Consider the following 20,392-nt stretch of genomic DNA (forward strand, 5'->3'; position numbering starts at 1 on the left):
GACAACAACCACTTACTTCCTCTTGTCTGCACCTGTTGTGTTTCACTGGGTACAAAAACGCATGCTACTTGTTTGTCCAGTAACACGGCAAGGCTGAATGGTGGTAGGAGAATGTGACTTGCTTCTATGTACTTAAAATATAAAAGGCATCAAAGTTAAAAACAAAAACTACTTTAAAAATCAGTTGATTGAACTCTTCTGCGAACTAATTCACAAGAACTACATAAATTAATCAATCAATCAATCTATTAATCAAGTAATCTTTATGTATACCTCACCAAATAATAATAAATGTCTCAGGACACTTTTTGGAAAGAGGTCTTGACTAGACATGCACCAATCCAATCGATTGGTGCGGGTTTCCCTAATTTTGAGAGATCAGTGATCGGTGATCAGTGATGGGTGATGGGCCCATCCTTACATATGAAACTGATCTTATATACCTCCAGGAAGGTCTGACAGCCAGCCATTGTTACTTTTTGATCTGAGACCAAAAAACTCTGGACACTTTACTGGTTGTTTAAGTGAAAACATAAAGATTTTATTGTTTAACGGGTTTTGTTCAGTGATTTTCAATGAAACAAGATTGGAACATTGAAGGTTTATGCTATCAGTTAGAATAGAATAGAATAGAATAGAATAGAATAGAATAGAATAGAATAGAATAGAAAATACTTTATTTATCCCCGAGGGGAAATTCAGGAGTCACCGCAGCATTTAAGAAAACAAAAGTAAGAAAGTGTATAGAAAGTGCAAAAAGGTCCACAAGAAAATAGATGACAACAGCCCGTCCACCACTCTCCAGCCCAGCCAGTCTCCACCTCCACAGGGTCCAGGACTGAGCCTCCCCAGCAGTCTGTTCAGTCTCTGTCTCCTGGATCCTGTCTGCTCACAGCAGCCGAAGCTCCTCCAATGTGGCGCCAGCTTCCAATGTCAGCTCCGTCAGCCACGTCCGTGAACAGCACGATGCCACTCTGCCCTCCGGCAGCCCCTCTGCCGCTGGGCTAGCACGGCTAGCTCGTCCATCCCACCAGAGATAGATCCCACGTTCCCAACAACGATGGATGGAAGGACAGGTCCACGTCGTCACCTCCCAGCTCGCACCCTAGAACCAGCACGTCATCCTCACCTCCTCCTCCTCACCTTGAGGGAAATCATCAAGCCTTACACTAGTTAGCATTGACATGCTACAGGCTGCTAACAGCTAACTTCACATGTAAACAATGCAGCCATGGTTACATGTAGGATCTCCAGACAAACACAGGAGAAAAGTAGTAAAAACATCACTGAAGACACAAAAAGTTTGGTGTCCATGACCAACAATGAACCATACAAAGTAATGATCCACTCCAAATACAAAGATGACGAAAAAGAGAAGAAAAAAATACAAGAAACGTACACAGAAGACAGAGTTACTGTAACAGGCAGCTACTTGGGCAGCGCCAAGCAACTAAGAATAAAGAAGTAAAAAAGAATAAAAAGGAATAAAAAATTAAAATAAAGAATAAAAAGTAAAAACCGGTATCGGCCCAAATCGGAATCGGCAGGTCTGGCTTTTTAAAGACCGGTGATCGGCCAGAAAATTGTGATTGGTGCACCCCTAGTCCTGACCTGTCAAGGTAAAGAAGCACACACACACACACACACACACACACACACACATACACACACACACACACACACACACACACACACACACACACACAGTCTGTAGACCTCAGCATTGTAGTGATGGTTATGGTGAAACATTGGATACAGGGCCGCACATCACCAATTCTGAGGAACCTTTGAGACAAACTGAGATCCTCCCATAGTAACTATAACAGGACAGTAAGACTAGAAGTTAGTCAGACAGATAGAGAGGGAAACAGGAGCCTGTGTGTCAGTTATAACAATCGTTGCGCGGCATGATGGTGGCGCGCAGAGACGCAGCGGCTAAGTGGTTCTTGAATCTGTGTGTGTGGTTGCTAATTGTGTTTTTGTGAGTGGATATGTGTGAGTACGTGTGAGATAAAGATCTCACACAATCGAGACGAACTCCTGAACATAGGGACAGGACACCAAATTCCCATTTCGAGGAGCTTTCAAAACTTGCACCAGATCCCAGTGGAAATAGCACGAACAGCAGACTCCCCATGTATTACCCTGCCGGCAAGGCGACTCAGGAACAAGGTTAAAATAGTTTTGGATTTGTCATTATAGTTTAGTTTTAGTTAGTTTTGACATTTTATTTTCCATTACAGTTTAGTTTTAATTAGTTTTAGAGCAGACATTCTAGTTTTTACTTAGTTTTGATTTTTGCAACAAGGCTTAGTTTTAGTTTAGTTTTAGTTTTTTCATACCTTATTAACCAGGTGCAGGATTCAAAAAGGTCAGAGAAAATATTTTGTAGTACTGTTTTCAAGTCCAACATAGTGCTCACTGCTCAGTCAATGCTGATACTGAATTGTTGGATGCTGCCTTAAACACATGAAGATAATATTAACATAGTATAAAAAATATAATCATTAATTATATTAAACAATGTTGACATAAATTACATAAAAATAATATTTACATAAATTATAAAAAAAACAATATAATATGAGCTTCAATAAATAAAAACTTGGACTCTGTAACAATTAAACTATTACAGATGCTCTAATTCATTGCTCCACTACATTTCGTCAGAGCACAGCACACAGCCAGTCAGTGCAGTAAACAAGCTTGTCCCTATGAGCCGCTGTGATGGTGCTGTGCGGCACTGACAACTGTTTAAAACTGTCTAAAATTGGTTGGGAAAATGTGTCAGATTAATTTATATTGAATTTAAATCCTAAATTAATATTGTCAAAAACTATAACTAAGGGAATTTTGTCTATCATTTGAGTTAGTTTCAGTTAGTTTTGTGAACACAAGATACAGTTTTAGTTTACTTATCGTTTTTGTTTTCTTTTCTAGTTTTTATTAGTTTGAGTTAACTGCAATGTATTTTAAATTTTAGTTTTCTTTTTTAGTTTTGTTTTAGTTAACTATTACAACCTTGCTCAAGAAACTGCGGAGAGAGCGTTAACAGAAGAAGGGGTGCCGGGCAGGCTACCTGGCTAACCTAAAGAGAGCACCGCACAGACCACCGCTACCTAGCCTCTTGGTAGCCAATGCCAGGTCCCTGTGTAACAAAATGGATGATCTGAGACTGGATTAAACGCACCAGGTTTTTCCCAAACAGAAAACCTTGGATGACAAAGGCAAAAGCAGCTACAATGACTTGGCTAGGTGGAGAAAAGGTCTTCATGGCCAGCTGCAGGATGTGAGCGAAACATGGAACTAGCTCATGTGGGACTGTTTGCTGAGACAATATTTCGTGCATTGTCGTGTACACAAGCTACTACACGCATGGTGAGCCCCATGTTTCCACAGCGTGGTTCATCTTGTCAGCTAAATTATCAGCCGTATGTCTCACTGGCATGCTCTCCATGAGCAGCACTGCTAACTTAACAGCCAATCTGCTTCAATGTAGTGGCATGTAACTGTGATGTAGCTGTCTGTGTTCAGGGAAGTCCAACAGTCCGTTGTGAGGGCCACATTCATGGTTTTGAGTTGTGTTTTTAACTCTGCCTTCCTTCTTGCGTAGCTTGCTTTCACACGGGTGCTCATTGTTGTTCTAGAGAGAAAATCGTACCCTGGCTCAATAAACTTTATTACCTCTCTTAACCCAAGTCCCTCAAGGACATTTATTGGCAGCATGTCTGTAGTAACCATGTCACATAGCCACTAGGTAATGCCTTCTGCCTTCGTGTAGTCACATACTCTTCGTCCCAACGTTGAGGTGATTGAAGGCTAAGACCTACTCACTCCTACAGAACGGCTGAATGTGACATTTTGAGGTGATGATTTAGCAAGGTTGTGGAGGAGTTGTACTTAAAAATACTTCCACAGATTGTGTATGTGGCGTCTTTGTCGTACCCAACTCTGTCTTCATCCTCCCAGTTTACCGCTTCTTGTTTGTATTGTTGTTGTTGGAGGTCTGCTTCTTTTGGACCAGATGTCCTTGTGTTCTTGCATGTGCCTCAAGGACATCTGGTCCAAAGTGCAGCCTCATGCAGGCTGGCGGGGAATAACTGGTTGAAAACGCAATTAATTGCAGTTAATTTATTTTGATAGAGTAATTTCTTGTTGACAATTAATCGATAATCAATTAATTGCTTGCATCCCTGCCTCCTAGTCCAAGTCAGTACCCGAGCTGCAGTGTTCTGAACCAGCTAAAGAGTCCTCATGGACTTGTTGGTAAGAAGATGAAAAAATGCCGTGCTCAAGACCTGTTGGATGTGAGAGTTAAAGGACAGGTCCTGATTGAAAAGAGCCCCCAGGTTCCCGACAGTGGTGCTGGAAGCCAAGCTGATGTCGTCCAAGGTGGTGATCTGGTCAGAGAGAGTCTCTCTAAGATGTTAAGGTCCAAGAACAATGACTTCAGTCTTCTCTGAGTTCAGCAGTGAGAAGTTTTTGCACATCCTGGTCCTTATGTCCTTGAGGCATGCTTCAAGTTTAGCTCAACGGCTGGTTTCTTCTGGCTTCATTGTCGAGTACATGCACTTTCTACTGAGTCTGTTCCACTGAAAATCACCTATTGCCAGTCACTGCACCTTTAAAGTGTGTTGAGAGTTCCTCCAATTTCTTTATGCAGTACTTCAACAAGGTCAGTGTTTTAACGTGTTAGTAAATCCTTTTTCCTTTCACCCTGATCAGTGACAAGTTTAAGGAATTGATAAAGTGATAACATCTCAAACTGAGTCACCAGCAGGTTATAGAGCACTTATTTGACAAGGGCAACAAATATACTGTCTGCAAGTCTTTGTTGTGTTTCCGTCCATCCATCCATCCATCCATCCATCCATCCATCCATCCATCCATCCCACTAATCATAAAGGTAAGTCCTATGGGTACAATCATAGGCAAACTTCTCCTGCAATAGAAATGAACAACCAACAGAACTTGTTTCACACTGTTTGGAAATAATTTGACCTTAAATTAAAATGTGTCTCACTGATAAATTCTGTTCTGTTTATCTCCTTTTCTTCTTCTCATTAGCTGTGGAGTCTCTAAAACATGAAAAACAAAAACACTTCACAGATCAGGACTTCTGGCCTACCTTCATCAGCAGAGGAGACAGTGATGCAGAGTTTCATGGTCCTCAGGGGCAAAAAGCCCACCTGGGCGGAGGCCAACAGACAGCTGGGAAAGAGACAGCAGCAGGATGAAGGGGTGGGAGGAAATTAAAAGGAGAGATGCATGACAGAGCCATTTGTTCCTTAGAGACAGAATAGAGAGCCAACAAGAGAGAGCAGTGCACAGACGGAGAGATCGGCCCCAAGATGAGCTTAGTGTGACCTCAGGAGGTCTATTTGTGAGCTTTTGAATCAAGAAGAGATCTGCATTTGGGATATTTTAAGAGCGTTTTCCATTTTGTCTGTTTGTTTCTGTCACAACAAGTGCTGTCTTTATATTTCAGTGCCCACAGTACAATGCAGAAATGGTCAAAGTGCTGAAATAGATGTCGGTAACAGGGTGTCCAGTATGTAAAAAACCCCAGAAGAACAGGGAAATAAAGGCGAACAAAGTAAAAATAACTGAGCAAGATCTATTTACCTGGCCATTAGTGATGTGCAAGTCATGAAGAAATTATTCACAATTCCTCATCCCTAATGACTAATTTACTGACTCAATACAAGGCTCACAGTAGCTAAGACCCTCCCACAACACAAGAAGATCAGCTAGTACGTAGCATGGCTTGACTCACAGCATGGCTCAGTCACTCTCTCGTACTCACAGTACGACTCACGAGTCACTCACTCACCCCTTCCTTTCCTGTGAGCTTCAGAAGCTCATATGTTGCACGGTTTGACTCACACAGTGTAAGAATTAATTAGGAATTATCAGACAAAAACAACCAAATCACCACTATGCCTGGGTGAGCAGAGAGTTCCTTGATGTCAATTAGTCGTAGCTGGCAGTCAAACAAAAAGTAAATACCTACAAGTTTAAGTATCACAACTTAATAGGTCAAATAAACTAAATATGTTATTCTACTCAAATCAACATTTTGCATCAGTCCAACTTAAGGTGTTAAGTTCTTTCAACTCAATAATCTGCAACCCCAAAAGGACAAACCATGGGTGAGGAGGAAACGCTGTGGATATGAGACCCTGATGAACATTAAGATACCACGCAGGGACAATGTGTCTGTGCTCCATGGCATAGACAAGCTGGCTGTCTGTGGTCCACTGGGCTGGCTGGCTGCCTGCCTGTGCTCCACGGCATAGGCTGCTTGTCCTGGCTCTCTGTGCTCCACGGCAGTGAGGACTCCAATTAAGATACTCTCTCAAAAATGGTAATTTGAATAAAACTGAAGACAAAACCCAGTTTTTCATTTCTGATCATAATTTTAGCCCATCATCACATCTCTTTTATTAACATATAAAACATTAAACACGCTTAAATGTATAAGGTCCATGCTACAGGGCACAGACAGCAGGTCCATGCCATGTGGAGCACAGAAAGCCTGTGCCTGTGGCAGGTCAACTTGTCACTTTTTTACAGTGCAATAAAGTGTAAAAACACCTCATCAGATTTTACTTTGAGGTTTTGCAAATTACTGAGTTGAAACAACTGAAAACCTCATATCAGGGTTGGCAGTCCTGAAAAACTAGCATGAATTTAAATGTAGCATCTTGTCAGGACTCCTCCTAGCCCCTCCTCCCCCTCCCCTTGGGGCTCCTCCAAAGCAACGCCCCTGCTCACATGCGCGAGCTCCGCTGATTCGCAACTATGATTGTGAATGACTGAAAGACAGACTCAGCACATCGTTTTGTTTTGCACTACGTCGAGTCATGTCTTATTTAGAGGTACGGAAACACTCAAACGTTAAAATGTAAAGCTACAGCAGGAGTAAAGCTATATCACAAATACCATACTATATTATAAGTACATTTTCTCTAGGACTCTAATCCAGACTCTAGCCCAGAGCCAATTACCTCATCGGGTCAGAGGGGACAGACCTGAGGTCAAGTGAGAGGGGGATTGGTTAGAGTTAGCTGGAGGAGCAGTTTCCAGTAATCGGGGTATGGGTAGTTTCTCTGCCATTCTTCTGCTTAGTGCCTGTAACCCTAACTCTAACCTGTGTGTTCCCGCTGAACTCGGGAACACACATTGGGCTCTAATTTCATAGACCAGGTGCAAGCGCAGGCACACCTGCCCTGTGCCGGCCTTCACCGCTTGGACAGGGCGTGACTGGCGCACTTTTGCGAGTTTCAGTTTCCTGCAGTGCCAAGAGAGGTGCACTGAAGGCACAGAGGTGCGCTTCCACGCCTCCCTTCGCACAAACGGCAGAGAGGGAGGAGAAAAGCCGTGAGTGGGTTTAACACAGCCGACCGCTGTCTTCACCAATCAAATAAGTGCCTCTCCTCGCCTTTAAATGCCCTGCGGCCGAGGCGCAGCGTCTGATTGGTCTGAGTGATCCCCAGCACCGCGGAAACAGTGCTGGTAGCGGAGACGGTCAGAGCCGCTGTCCCTGCAGCAGGTCAATGGACAGCGGGGGACATCGGAGGACACGAAGCGCGTCACCGTGTAGGCCAGTTCCCGGGACAGATTTAATCTGTTCCTTTGTCATTAATAGGAGTACAAAATGAAGAGACAGTTACACAGCTGGCTTATCCATTCAGAATACTTTTGATCCACCTGCACTCCTGGTTTGACATCCCCAAATAGCAGAACCTTTGGTGATATACTGTATACTCTCCCAGTGTCTCCACCTCATCCTCCTTACAATAATGTACTCCATCTTTTCAGATCACGTTAAAAATAAAGACTAAAACAGAGATATATGGGAAATCACGGGTAAATCCTGAGTGACACATTTATTTTGTTTCTTTTTCTTCGTCTTTTCTCTCCCTCTTTTCTTTGAATTAAATGAAATGAGAGAAGCCAGATATATACTCAGTATCAGATGTTAAAGCTGTTTATTGTTTAATTGTAAGATGTGCATCAAACTTTCAGCTGCCGTCAGGTTAACGTTCCATTATGACAAACGGCTTTAATCTGACATCAGATGTGACGGGACAGTTAATATAGATATAAATGTATATGCTGGTTCAGACAGTTACATTAAATAGTGATTGCTGTGATTGTTTATTGCATTAAAATGTGCCTGACACTCTGGAAACCTGCCTCTGAGGCTTTGTTGACATGTGCGCACATGTGCGCCTGTCACCAAATAACAGCTGCGGAGGGTGCGCTCCGCTTTGCGCCGAGGATAGACCAGGTTGGAGCTGGCGAGCTTTCAGCGCCCAGTCACACCCATCTCTGCGCAAACGGTTTACCAAATTGTCAAATTGGCAGTGCACGGCGGTGCACAGCACGAAATTAGCACTGCGCAGGGTGCGCCAGGCTTGCGCCCCCTGCGCTGCGCCACGAAATTAGAGCCCATTGAGTCAGGGGCAGTGCGCACTGGTGGAATGTACATGTAGAAGAAGGGCAAAACTGCAGGACTAGATTTGATTTGTTTAACAGAATGGATCCTAATCGATGTGATTGGCTGATGTTTTCCTGGGTTTTCTCCTGCTGTAGATAGCAGATATTATTCGCTCATTTATTATTACCAAACAGTGTGAAACAAGTTCTGTTGGTTGTTCATTTAAGAACACATGTATTGCTTGCCATCGGGACATATAGATCATTTTAACCAGTATAACAAAAAGTGTATTTATATCAAACTACCAATTATACCTTTAAGTTGGATTGATGCAAAATGTTAATTTGAGAAAAATCAAATTTTTAAGTTCATTTGACTTATTCAGTTGTGTTGATTGAACTTATTCACTTCATTTCAAATAACCTAATTCATTTCGGTGTGACCAATTGAAGCAATGATTTAAGTCGGTCCAACTTTTTTCTTTTTTCAGTGTACAACAGTGCAGCTAAAACCCAATTCCTGAAGTCAAACAACCCAGTAACCAACAACAGAAGCAACAACCTTCAAACAGCTCTGATCTCTCCAGGTTCTTGCAGCAGCACATCTGCAAATCCTCAGCAAGAAAAACCAAACATACAAACATCAAGGCAAGGACAGCTGTCAGTAAGAGGAAGACGGGAGAGGCGATCTGACATGGGAGCATTCTGTAAAAGCCCATGATTCCACTGCAGGGAGATAAACCAGGCTCTGGTCAAAGTGACTGCCAAACATTTTCAGCATTTTTTAAATTGTAGATCACAGAGGATTTAAAGATTACACCAAGCACTCGATCCTTTTATGTGCTTCCTAGTGATCTGATGGGGAAGGTGAGAGTTGATTTCCTGAAGAAAATTAAGACGACACCTGCTGCTCAACTGCTGACTGCACAATAATGAGCTACATGCCTGTCACATGCCATGATATAACATACACAAGTAGTAGTTTTTATTTAAGCAAAATATTCAAAAGTTTATAAAATTGCTCAAGACTCTCAAAGGACACTTGGGGATAAGAGCATGCGGAAACATCATGTTTGTTTTTCAGCTTTCAGTGTTTTCCAACCTAAAAATACTCCTCCTCATCTCGTTGCCAGAGAGTTGAAACCCTTCCGTTTCATTCGGTGTAACATCAGGTACATAAGATGCTTCTTTGTAAGGACGGGGGTGTAATTTGTCAGAAATGATTTTCTCGATTCCAGGCAAGTGGGATGAATGTATACAGAAGAAAATGTCTCTCCTCTGTTTCCCTGTGCAAAATTGTAATATCACTAAAGATTGCTTGCAATGTTGGAACTGTTGGAGGGAAACAATGAAAACACAATGAAGTACCACGATTTGAGGAGATTTCAAAGCAGATCACTAAAACAAAAACACATTTCCTTTTTTGTCAGAATAAGTCACGAAAGTAAATTTATTGGAGTGATAGTTTAAAAAGAAAATAACAGAGGAGGAATTATTTATGGTCAGAGGGGCCCTTGACATTTTTCATAGCTGGGGTAAACTAAAAAAAAAAACAAGCTAACCTCTGCAGTCACAGCTGCACAACCTACATTACCTCCTGATGGTAAAGCCTAAAATTCTTTCTCTCTTTAAATGTGGTCGAATTGTTCAGCGTCATCAGCAAGGCCGGTATGGGGAAGCCTGGAGGGTCATCAACAACATGACAGGGCGGAAGAGAACCAAAGAGGGACAGGTGGCGGGACACAGCCCTGAGGAAAGGGTGGCAACCTGGTTCCACCACTTTCAAAGGCTGCTTGGAACAGCAGTCGATGCAGCCGAGGAGGACATACCACCTGTCCTCCAGAGCCTGGACATTGATGACGGACCTTTCACGGCCGCTGAACTTGCCACAGAGAAATCCACAGTGAGAGCTGGGAAAAGCGCTGGGCCAGACAGCATTCCCCCAGAGGTCATAAAGAACTGTGAGCTTGATGATATCATCTTGGATTTTTCAAACCTCGCGCTACTGCAAAACAAGCAGCCTGAAACATGGTCTCTGTCCAACATCATCCCTGTGCCTAAATCCTCTCAAAGTCTGACAACTACCGAGGCATCAGCCTGACTTGTGTCATTGCAAAGGTATACAACTGCATGATACTTAACAGGATAAGGAGCACCATCGACCCTCACCTGAGAGAGAACCAAAGTGGCTTCAGGGAAGAACTACTTCTGCCCAGATCTTGGCACTGAGAAGGATCATTGAGGAAGTGAGGATGGAAAACCTATCTGTGGTCATGTGTTTCATTGACTTTACAAAGGAAATTGACTTGATCCACAGGGGTGCAATGGTTAAGATCCTTAAAACCCCTCCCAACCTACTCCGGGCAATAGAGATCATGTACGCAGGGCCAGGGTAGTGACCCCAGATGACAACAGTGGGGAGTTTGACATTCTGGCTGGGGTGATGCAAGGGGACACAGTAGCCCCATTCCTCTTTCTCGTAGTCCTGGTCTATGTGCTCAGGAAGGCCATCAACGGAAGAGAGCAGGATCTTGGCTTCACCCTTACTCCAAGGATGTCGGGATGACAGCCAGCAGTAGTCGTGACAGACCTTATCTACGCGGATGACAGCCTGCTCTCCAACAACACTGAGCAAGCACAGGAGCTCCTGAGCAGTGTGGAGCCAGAGCGTGCCAAGTTTGGCCTTAGGCTAAATGCCAAGAAAACCGAGGTCATCACCTGCAACATCTCTCCTGAGCATCAACCACTGACTACAATCAGTGGGGCTGTGCTGGAAGAGGTTGAGGACTTGAAGAACCTTGGCTCATGGATCAGCTCAACTGAGCGGGACCTAAAAGTGAGGAAAGCACTAGCATGGAAGGCACTGAACAGCATGACCTGTATATGGAGCTCCACCCTACCCCGCCAAATCAAACTGAGCTTCTTCTTTGCTACAGAGGAATCTGTTCTTCTCTATGGCAGTGAATGCTGGACCCTGAAGCCGACCTTGCAGAAGTCTTTAAACGGGTGCTACACCAGGATGCTGCTTGTAGTACTGAACATCAGCAAGGACACACATGTACCCAACAGTATCCTGTACGAAGGAATTCCACGGGTGAGTGACAAAGTAGCTGCCAGGAGGATGAGACTCGCAGGATACTGCCAAAGGCATAGAGAACTGCCAGCCTCCAAATTGGTTCTATGGGCACCAACGCATGGGCACCAGTCGCGAGGACACCCCACATTAACCTATGTGGAGGTGCTACAAGAGGACGCAGCAGCTCAAAGCACCAGCGAGTTGGCCCGATGCATGGAAGACAGGGATGACTGGAATCAACAATGGAAGGCTCGTCAGAGGACGACCTAGAGAGAGAGATCAGCAAGGCCTCTCACATCACACCATCTTTACTGAGGTTGGATGCAGTAAGACCGCCATATTGAATTTCTTTAAAGATCCTGAGGGTTATGGAGCAAAAAAGTCCAGAGGTAGAACCAAAAAGTTATACCTTTGCTGAGCTTGAGGGTTCAAATGATCCCTCATTAAAACACAGAACGATCCTCTACCCAAATGAAGACCGTCACTGGAGCCAACTGCAGTCCAATAACCATCAGGCGTAGGGTTGCCACCCGTCCCGTAAAATACAGAATAGTCCCGTAAAATACGGAATCGTCCTGTAAAATAAGGAATCGTCCTGATAAATACGGAATCGTCCCGTATTTCACACTTATAGGCTGCATCCCGTTTTAAATCAATACGGGATGCAATTTGTTTGTATTTTCAGTTTGCCTTGAACGCAGCACCACTCTGCCTGAATTCAACATGTTTTTGCATCCAACCACTTGAAACGGCAGTTGGTTGGTTGATTTTAAGCATGGAATAAGTGCTCGTCATTAATTTGGTGATAGAGAGTCACAGGAAATCAGAAGTGTGATCGTAACGGACACGGTAAAATCTGTCGCCAAGTGCTTTCTGTGGCACATGGTGGCCTGCCGGATGTCCGACAGCATGCGGCTAGAGAGCAATGATACTGCAACATCAGGACAAATGTCTCTCACAATTCTTTATCCATGAAGTATCTCCAGATACAGGAATCTTACTAATAACTAATAAAATATGACTAATTTGGAAAAATCAACTTAGGGAATCAACAGAATGAGATTTTAAAGAGGTATTAATTTTTTAAGCTGCTACAGTGTTTTACTGAATATATTTTCTCAGATTGGTTATTTTTTATCAATCTATCAAAAATACAGACAACTCATCAGTACAACATGAAGAAAGTTCAATACAATATTCATTCATTCACATTCATAATGAGTCGCATTCGTGATTATTAAAAAACAACAACAAAAGGACAGATAGGACAGAATTCATTTTGGAAAAATAATTTAACATTCTTACATAATTACATCAAACTTTGACTAAAACACCACCACAACTGGTGCCCTACTCTACCGTTGGAGTTCAGCCCCCCCTGGGCTGAAGGTGTCCCTTATTTGTCTGCCTCAAAGGTGGAAACCCTAGTCAGACGCCATCTGAGAGAAAAGAGCTTTAAGAACAAAACATGTCTTCAAAGGCCTCGTCTCCTTCGACGCCACAAACTCGCCGCTTGGACTTTTTCAGAGAGCAGCAAACACAGGACACTGAAAGGTGAAGAAAGTTTGAATCTCTGAGAAGAAAAAATCTGGATCTTGTCCTGATGGCTTCAACGTTACTGACATGACCAGGAGACCCCCTGGGTTTTTCAACAGGACAACGCTGCAGGTCACAGTTCACTGCAGAAAAGTTCACAACTTCCTATATCAACTCTCCTAAAAATTCAGCTTTAATTTTATTTTCATTTTGAATAATAATTATGACCCTGTAGCCAGTCAAAAATGAAAAAGGCATCTGCAAAGATTTTACTATCAGAGAGTGAGAAAGAGAGCTTGACACAAAGGAATCAGCAAATCATCTTCCTTTTTCCATCCAGATCTTTGGGTCATCATTTCCTCATCTTCCTCCCTCTTCTCACAATGTCCTCCATCTTCACAGAAGCTCATCTCACGCTCTTTTCTTTTTACTGACCAATTTCTCCCAGTCACTTCCATTCAGACCATTTCTGGCTCCTTCGCCTTTCTGACCTTTCATGTTCTTTCTCTTTCTTTGTGGCTTGGTCTTTGCTCTGCTTCACTGCTCCCACTTCTTTCAGCCGCCGCTTCACAATGTAGCCACAGTGTGACATTTAAGGGACAATGAGTCGAGGCAGTTATAGATCGTGACTGCAGAGTGACGTATTTGTTTAATAGCCAAGTCTGTCTGACCTGCCAATAATCCATATCCCACTCTGTTCCTTTGCCTATCCATCAACCCAACTGTTGGTCCAGGGTGACTTGTAGACATTTTTCTATTTCTCATACACTGAAAATTTCAATAATCTCACCCTTTAAATAAGGTGGGGATTGGAGTTGTTTTGAATTATTTCCATAACTACAGTTAGTTCATTCAAAAAATTGTAAATTTGCTTTTTACTTAGCCCACTCTTTGTAACTCTGAAACAAACACTTCTGGCTTGAGTGAACCATGCCGATAAATCCTTACACAGCATCAGAGAAGCTGAAAACAGAAAAGACTCTGTGGTCAATATCAACATCCCAACAGGAAGGATAGCAACAAATAGAGGAGAAAGGCTTCTCCAAACAAGTAGCAGCAACATGGCTTTACCTTTTACAGTTTTTCTCAACTGTTTACACATATTTTCTTAAGCATGCCTGATACTCTCAGAACTCTACACACAAATCAAAAACACACAATGGACAAAACCCCTCAATTCTCCTGGAAAATAAAACTTAACATTCAAAACAATATTTCTTCTTCAAATGATTTAAGTTTTTAATTGAAGGACACAAACTACACTGTAAAAAGAAAACAGTTGGACCATCTTGAATTATTGCTTCAGTTGGTCACACCTAAATAAATTAAATTATTTGAAATGTAATTAATAAGTTCAATCATCACAACTGATTTAATCGAATGAATTTAAAAATTTGATTGTTCTCAAATCAACATTTTGCATCAGTCCAACTTAAAGTTTTCAGTTGTTTCAACTCAATAATTTGCAAAACCTCAAAGTAAAATCTGACGAGGTGTTTTTAGACTTTATTGCACTGTAAAACTGTGACAAGTTGAGCTCACTTAAAAGAATCTAGGAAAACAATTGCACTTAAAAGGTTAGTAAATATGACTTTTAGTCTCAAGTTGAGTTTACCTTATGTCTACTTGTAAAGTTTATTTTACAGCCTATTGTATTGACTCATTTCAAACCGTGAGTGAGGAGGGAAGGCAGTGGATATTGGACCCTGCTCTACATTAAGATGTTAACCCGCCAAGAGCACAGGCTTTCTGTGCTCCACATGGCATGGACCTGCTGTCTGTGCCCTGTGGCACGAACTGTGTACCTTTAAGTGTGTTTAATGTTTTATATGTTAATAAATGAGCTGTGTTGATGGGCTAAACTTATAATCAGAAATGAAAAACTGGGTTTTGTCTTCAGTTATATTTAAATTACCATTACTGAGAGAGTATTTTAATTGGAGCCCTCACTGCCATGGAGCACAGGTAGCCAGGACAAGCAGCCTATGCTGTGGAGCACAGCCAGCCAGCTGGTCCATGCCATGGAGCACAGACACACTGTCCCCATGTGGTATCTGAATGTCCATCAGGGTCTCATATCCACAGCGTTACCTCCTCACTCATGGTTTGTCCTTTTGGGTTTTACAGATTATTGAGTTGAAACAACTTAAAACTTTAAGTTGGATTGATGCAAAATGTTGATTTGAGAAGAATTTAAAAAATGTTGTTTATTTGACCTATTAAGTTGTGTTAAATAAACTTGTTAATTTAACTTCAAAGAACTTAATTTATTTAGGTGTGACCAATTAAAGCAATTAATTTAATTTGGTTCAACTGCTTCTTTTTTTTAGCTGTAGCAACACAGAATTTCAAGTTGATATGATCCACAAAAATACACTGGAAACCTTAACTTAAAAATATTGAGTTGGATTGATTAAAAACAATAAACATCACTTCAACTGATTGAAGATTCCCTTTTTACAGTGTCGCTTGGAGAAGAGGCGCATGTGTCTGTTTCCAGTGTTGGCAACCATTGCTCAAACCTGTTGCCCTTTTAAGTTGAAGCTCTGATTGCTAATTGTAAAAGTGTGTGACAGGTGTTTGCCTATGTGATGAGTCAGTGTGCATAGTCGGGCAATAGGCGGTATGCACAGGTGAGCATGACGCATATTTGGTTGGACATCAGGATACACAAAAGTCTGTCCGTGTTAAATAAAGAATTTGTACATCAGTTTTACATACTAAAATTGTGATTACTGCAAACTCACATAACTAAACTGTTCAAACTCAAATCATTTGCAATGTGTGGGTCATATTGTCTGAGATATTGTAAGGAATTCAAGGACTACAACTGAGGATTTAAGGTACTGAGGTTCATGACTACATAACAACAGTGTATTGGAAAGGTGCACAGTGGAGGTGGAGAACAGACGAGACCAAGACTAATTTCCACTGCAGCAATGCTGACAGATGGGCTCAAGGAACCTTATTTTACCCCATAAATTTTTTATTCCTAGATCCTCAAAACTATTAGCTTCCTCCCCTTTGTTCTTTCCAGGTCCCTCTCTGCCTTTCTTTCTTTCTTTCCCCTCATTCAACCTCTCCTGTTAGCTCTCTGCAGGGATCAAAGTTTTTTTGTTCTGTCAGCTTTTCCTGAATATTACTGAAAAAAAATCTTTGGCACTGAAAGTATATTCTTGTCCCAGTGGATAAAAACATGTTCAGGGGCAGGAACAGTGTCAGGCTTTATACTCAGCATGATTGTGCTGTGACAGATTCATAATGGTTCTGCAGTTGGTTGGTTCTTGTTAGGGTGATTTTTTTAAATTAAAGAATGACAAGTGAAGCTGCTCAGAGTATGTTATGATCAGAAACAAACAGCAGCTTCACAAATCAGAGATGTAAAGGACTGTGCAATTTACAAGTTCAAATTACATTGGGGAACACAATTTTGGTTGAGTTAGGTCTGACTGCTGTTTCTAACTATTTTTTGGGTGCGGAATCTAAAGCTGATCTCAGTTTTTCTTTATTACATCAAGTTTTTGATCTATAGAGGGATAATCTGCCCACATCATCATAAAGATGTGCACGCATCTTAACCGCAGAAGCAGAGTTTAGCTCCGTTCATTGAGAGGAGTTAGCGCTTTTTAAACACTAAATTCAACCTGTTATCAGCATACAAATATACGGTTGTTCTGTGGTCAGTTTTTAGAAACAATTTTATACTACTATCAAGTTTTGACTATCATAGAGCAACCAGTGTTTTGAAGTTAATAGCAACCATGCTAACTGGTGACTCAGCTGAAAGTATCAGTGATTAAAGGCCAAGAGTCACCAGTTAACAGGGTCACACTATACACTGAAACACCAGCGACATCTGCGGGTAAATATTTAACTCTTAACAGGCATGACTTCAATGTTTATGAGGTTTTTTTTTTTACAAAGTTTATGGCCATTGGAGGAGCTACAGGAGCAGACATGATCTGTAACAAAGGAAATTTATACCTAAAACACTGAGATGGAACAGTTACAAGCTTTGGAAACTAAAAAAACAAAACAAAAACACAGCAATAAACAAATTAGAACTTACATTGGTATGCCCATGGTTAAGAGGTTAAGAAAAAAGCCAGCACAAATTCTCTTAATTCCTGCTATTCTAGCTCTCTGTTAGCAGATATTGATAGTTCTGACCTATTGGGAGCTGCACACACCTCTCACCACACTGTCTCAGTTGTAAATGCACAAACAAGTTGCCACATAGCTGTAGAAGAGTCTAATCGTAATCAACTGGAAAGTCTTTCCACAGATAATCAGAAGAATTTTGCTGATCTGGAGGGTAAGCTGTGGAGAAAAAACTGGATGTCCTCAGCAAAAACTGACTGCAATTTTGGTTTTAAAATGCTACTTCTTTGCTTCCCTATCGTGTTGAGCAGGACTGGATTGATTTTTTGTTTGTCAAAGTCTGTATGAGAATGCCACGCTAAGTTTACTCAACCTAGGGAAGAGTGATCTGTGTTTTTCTCAGCTGAAAAATATTTCTGTGATTAATTTTGTAGTGATGGTGGACACTGGAGCCTAACTGTCAGACAGAAAAAGGACAGAAGAGCAGAAGAAAGTTAAACAGGAGAGTGATAGAGCACAAGCTAAAGGCTAAAAGGGCTAAACTGTTTGTGCTAATGTTGATTCCAACCCACAGTCAGCAGTTATTCTGCAGTGGTCTGTTCAAACTTGAGAGCCGATCAATAAAATGAAGAGTGAGGTTACATTAGCTCTGATTGGTAGATGACTGGCAGGATATAACCATGTTTGACTAACTAATGAGGATTCTTGTGCAGAGGTAAAACTGGACGTAGCTATTTATTATCTGCAGGTATGCCATGAGTTGTTTGAGGGCCAGAAGTTGCTCCTCAGTCTGCAAATCTGTGATGACTTAGCGAGAATAAGTCCGGCATCACTCTCCAAGGAGGAAAACACAGGAAACAAACATTTTCCTTTCATCTTCTTTGATTTGAGATCATCTAATAGAACAAATCCTCATTTGCAGCAGTTTGGCACAAACTGAACTGCCCACTGAGGTGTTCCTCTGTGAGTTAAAATGTAGAAATGTGTTCAAGCACACCACTTATTCACTGTGTGATCAGAGCTGCTCAGACAGAAACCTTCTCTTGGTTTGTGTTGTTAGAGGGTTTAATACACGTGCAGGAACATCAGGTAAGGACAGGTGTAAGAGAAGGTTTACAGTAGTGATGCTGTGCTCAGGAAAGTTTCAAGATTTTACTTTAGAGAGTCACCGACTGATAAGAACAACTATAAATGTTCTGTTCTTGATATAAAAGAAAACCAATCCCCCTCAGTGTGTGTTTCACACCAGGGTGATGATGAATGCTTGTTCTCTTGTCTGGTTTCTTTGACAAACACGGATCTATTCGTGGCAGCTTGACTGAAGAGAAAAGAAGGCAAGAGAGTGTGTGGGTTTGTGGATATCTGTCAGTCACTTCTGTCACTTTCTTCTGTCAGACAGAATCAAGTTTGACAAAGTCAGGGCTCAATGTTAATGTGATCACAGGAGGATTTCACTGCTGCCAACATTTCTTCTCCCTCCACAGTGCAGTGTTGTGTTTTAATCCAGCAAAGTTAATGATGTGGGGTCATAATTTATGGCTCATGTTCACTCACGTACTTTGACAAAAAGTTTCACAGTTGCATACTTTGATGTAAACCACAGAATGAGGTCTGGGATATTCTGGTTTCTTTTTCCCAAATTCAGCTGCACCAGCTCCCAGAATCTGCTTTAGAGGAGCAAATTGATAATGACAATCAATTACACCTTAACACCAGAACACTTAATAAATCATTCATAAATAAGGGATTCAAAATTAAAGTAATAAATCAATCATAATTTTAAAAAAAAAAAAAAGAAAAACAAAACAACCCAGTTTACATGACACAAAGGTTTTATGACATAAAGTCAGGACTTGACATTAACTTTTTTTTGCTCACCAGCAACTGTAGCTAGTAGTTTTCCAGAGTTACTAGCCACAGTTTTGTTGGATAATTATATTTAATATGATTAAAGCTGAGGATAAAGTTTACTTAACCTAGATTTAAAACCTTTTCAAATGTAAATTACTCCTGTTCACACTCAAATCAAGACTACATCAATGTTTAACTCCACAGGTCATTATCTGGTGTTCAGCTCTTATCAGGTTGTGCTCCTTTTTATAAAAGTGTGCAGTCAATGACAATGAAGTCATAAAAGGAGTAGTTTATAATTGCATGAAATAAAAGTGGTGAAGGAGTATGGAATATTTATTAAAAATATTAAAACTATACTGAAAAACATAACCATACCCACACTGTAAAAAATTTCACCGTAAAATTACAGTAAGTTACTGGTTAATAATTGCATTACTTTCACAGCAAGTTGCTGCAAATATTTTCACAGCAATTTACCGTAAGTAATACACAGTAGTTTACTGTAATTGTTTCACAGTAGTTTACATTAAAACAACAACACTTTACTGTTAATTCACGGTTGCCAGGCCCAAGGGATTACCATAAAACAGGACAAGCAGCCTATGCTGTGGAGCACAACCAGGCAGCCAGGCAGCCAAGACAAGCAGCCTATGCTGTGGAGCACAACCAGGCAGCCAGGCAGCCAGGCAGCCAATGTCACTGGGCACAGCCAGGCAGTCAAGACAAGCAGTCTATGCTGTTGAGCACACACAGCCAGCCAGCGCAGTCCATGCAATGGAGCACAGACACACTGTCCCTGTGTGGTATCTTAATGTGCATCAGGGTGTCATATCCACAGTGTTGCCTCCTCACCCATGGTTTTCCTTTCGGGTTTTGCAGATTATTGAGTTGAAACAACTGAAAACTTTAAGTTGGACTGATGCAAAATGTTGATTTGAGAAGAATTAAAATATTTAGTTTATTTGACTTATTAAGTTGTTTTAAATGAACTAGTTCATTTCATTTCAAAGAACTTAATTTATTTAGGTGTGACCAATTGAAGCAATTCATTTAAGTTGGTCCAACTACTTCTTTTTATTAGTTGTACTAACGCAGAATTTCAAGTTGACATGATCCACAAAAATACATTGGAAACCTTAATCTAAAAATTTGAGTTGGATTGATTTAAAAAATTACATCACCTCAAATGACTAGAGATTCCCTTTTCACAGTGTAAGCTGACATACAGTCTTTGTTTCTAACGTGATCTAAAAAAGATTTTGTACTCCTATTATTGACAAAGGAACAGTTTACATCTGTGCTGGGAGCTGGCCCACACGGTGACGCGCTTCATGGCCTCTGATGCGCGCCCCAATGGTCAGTCTGTTCTCCCGGTTGCTG

The sequence above is a fragment of the Halichoeres trimaculatus genome, unplaced genomic scaffold (assembly GCF_033239565.1).
Source record: "Halichoeres trimaculatus isolate MK-OKI-2021-1 unplaced genomic scaffold, fHalTri1.1 fHalTri1_scaffold_22, whole genome shotgun sequence".
Taxonomy (NCBI): domain Eukaryota; kingdom Metazoa; phylum Chordata; class Actinopteri; order Labriformes; family Labridae; genus Halichoeres; species Halichoeres trimaculatus.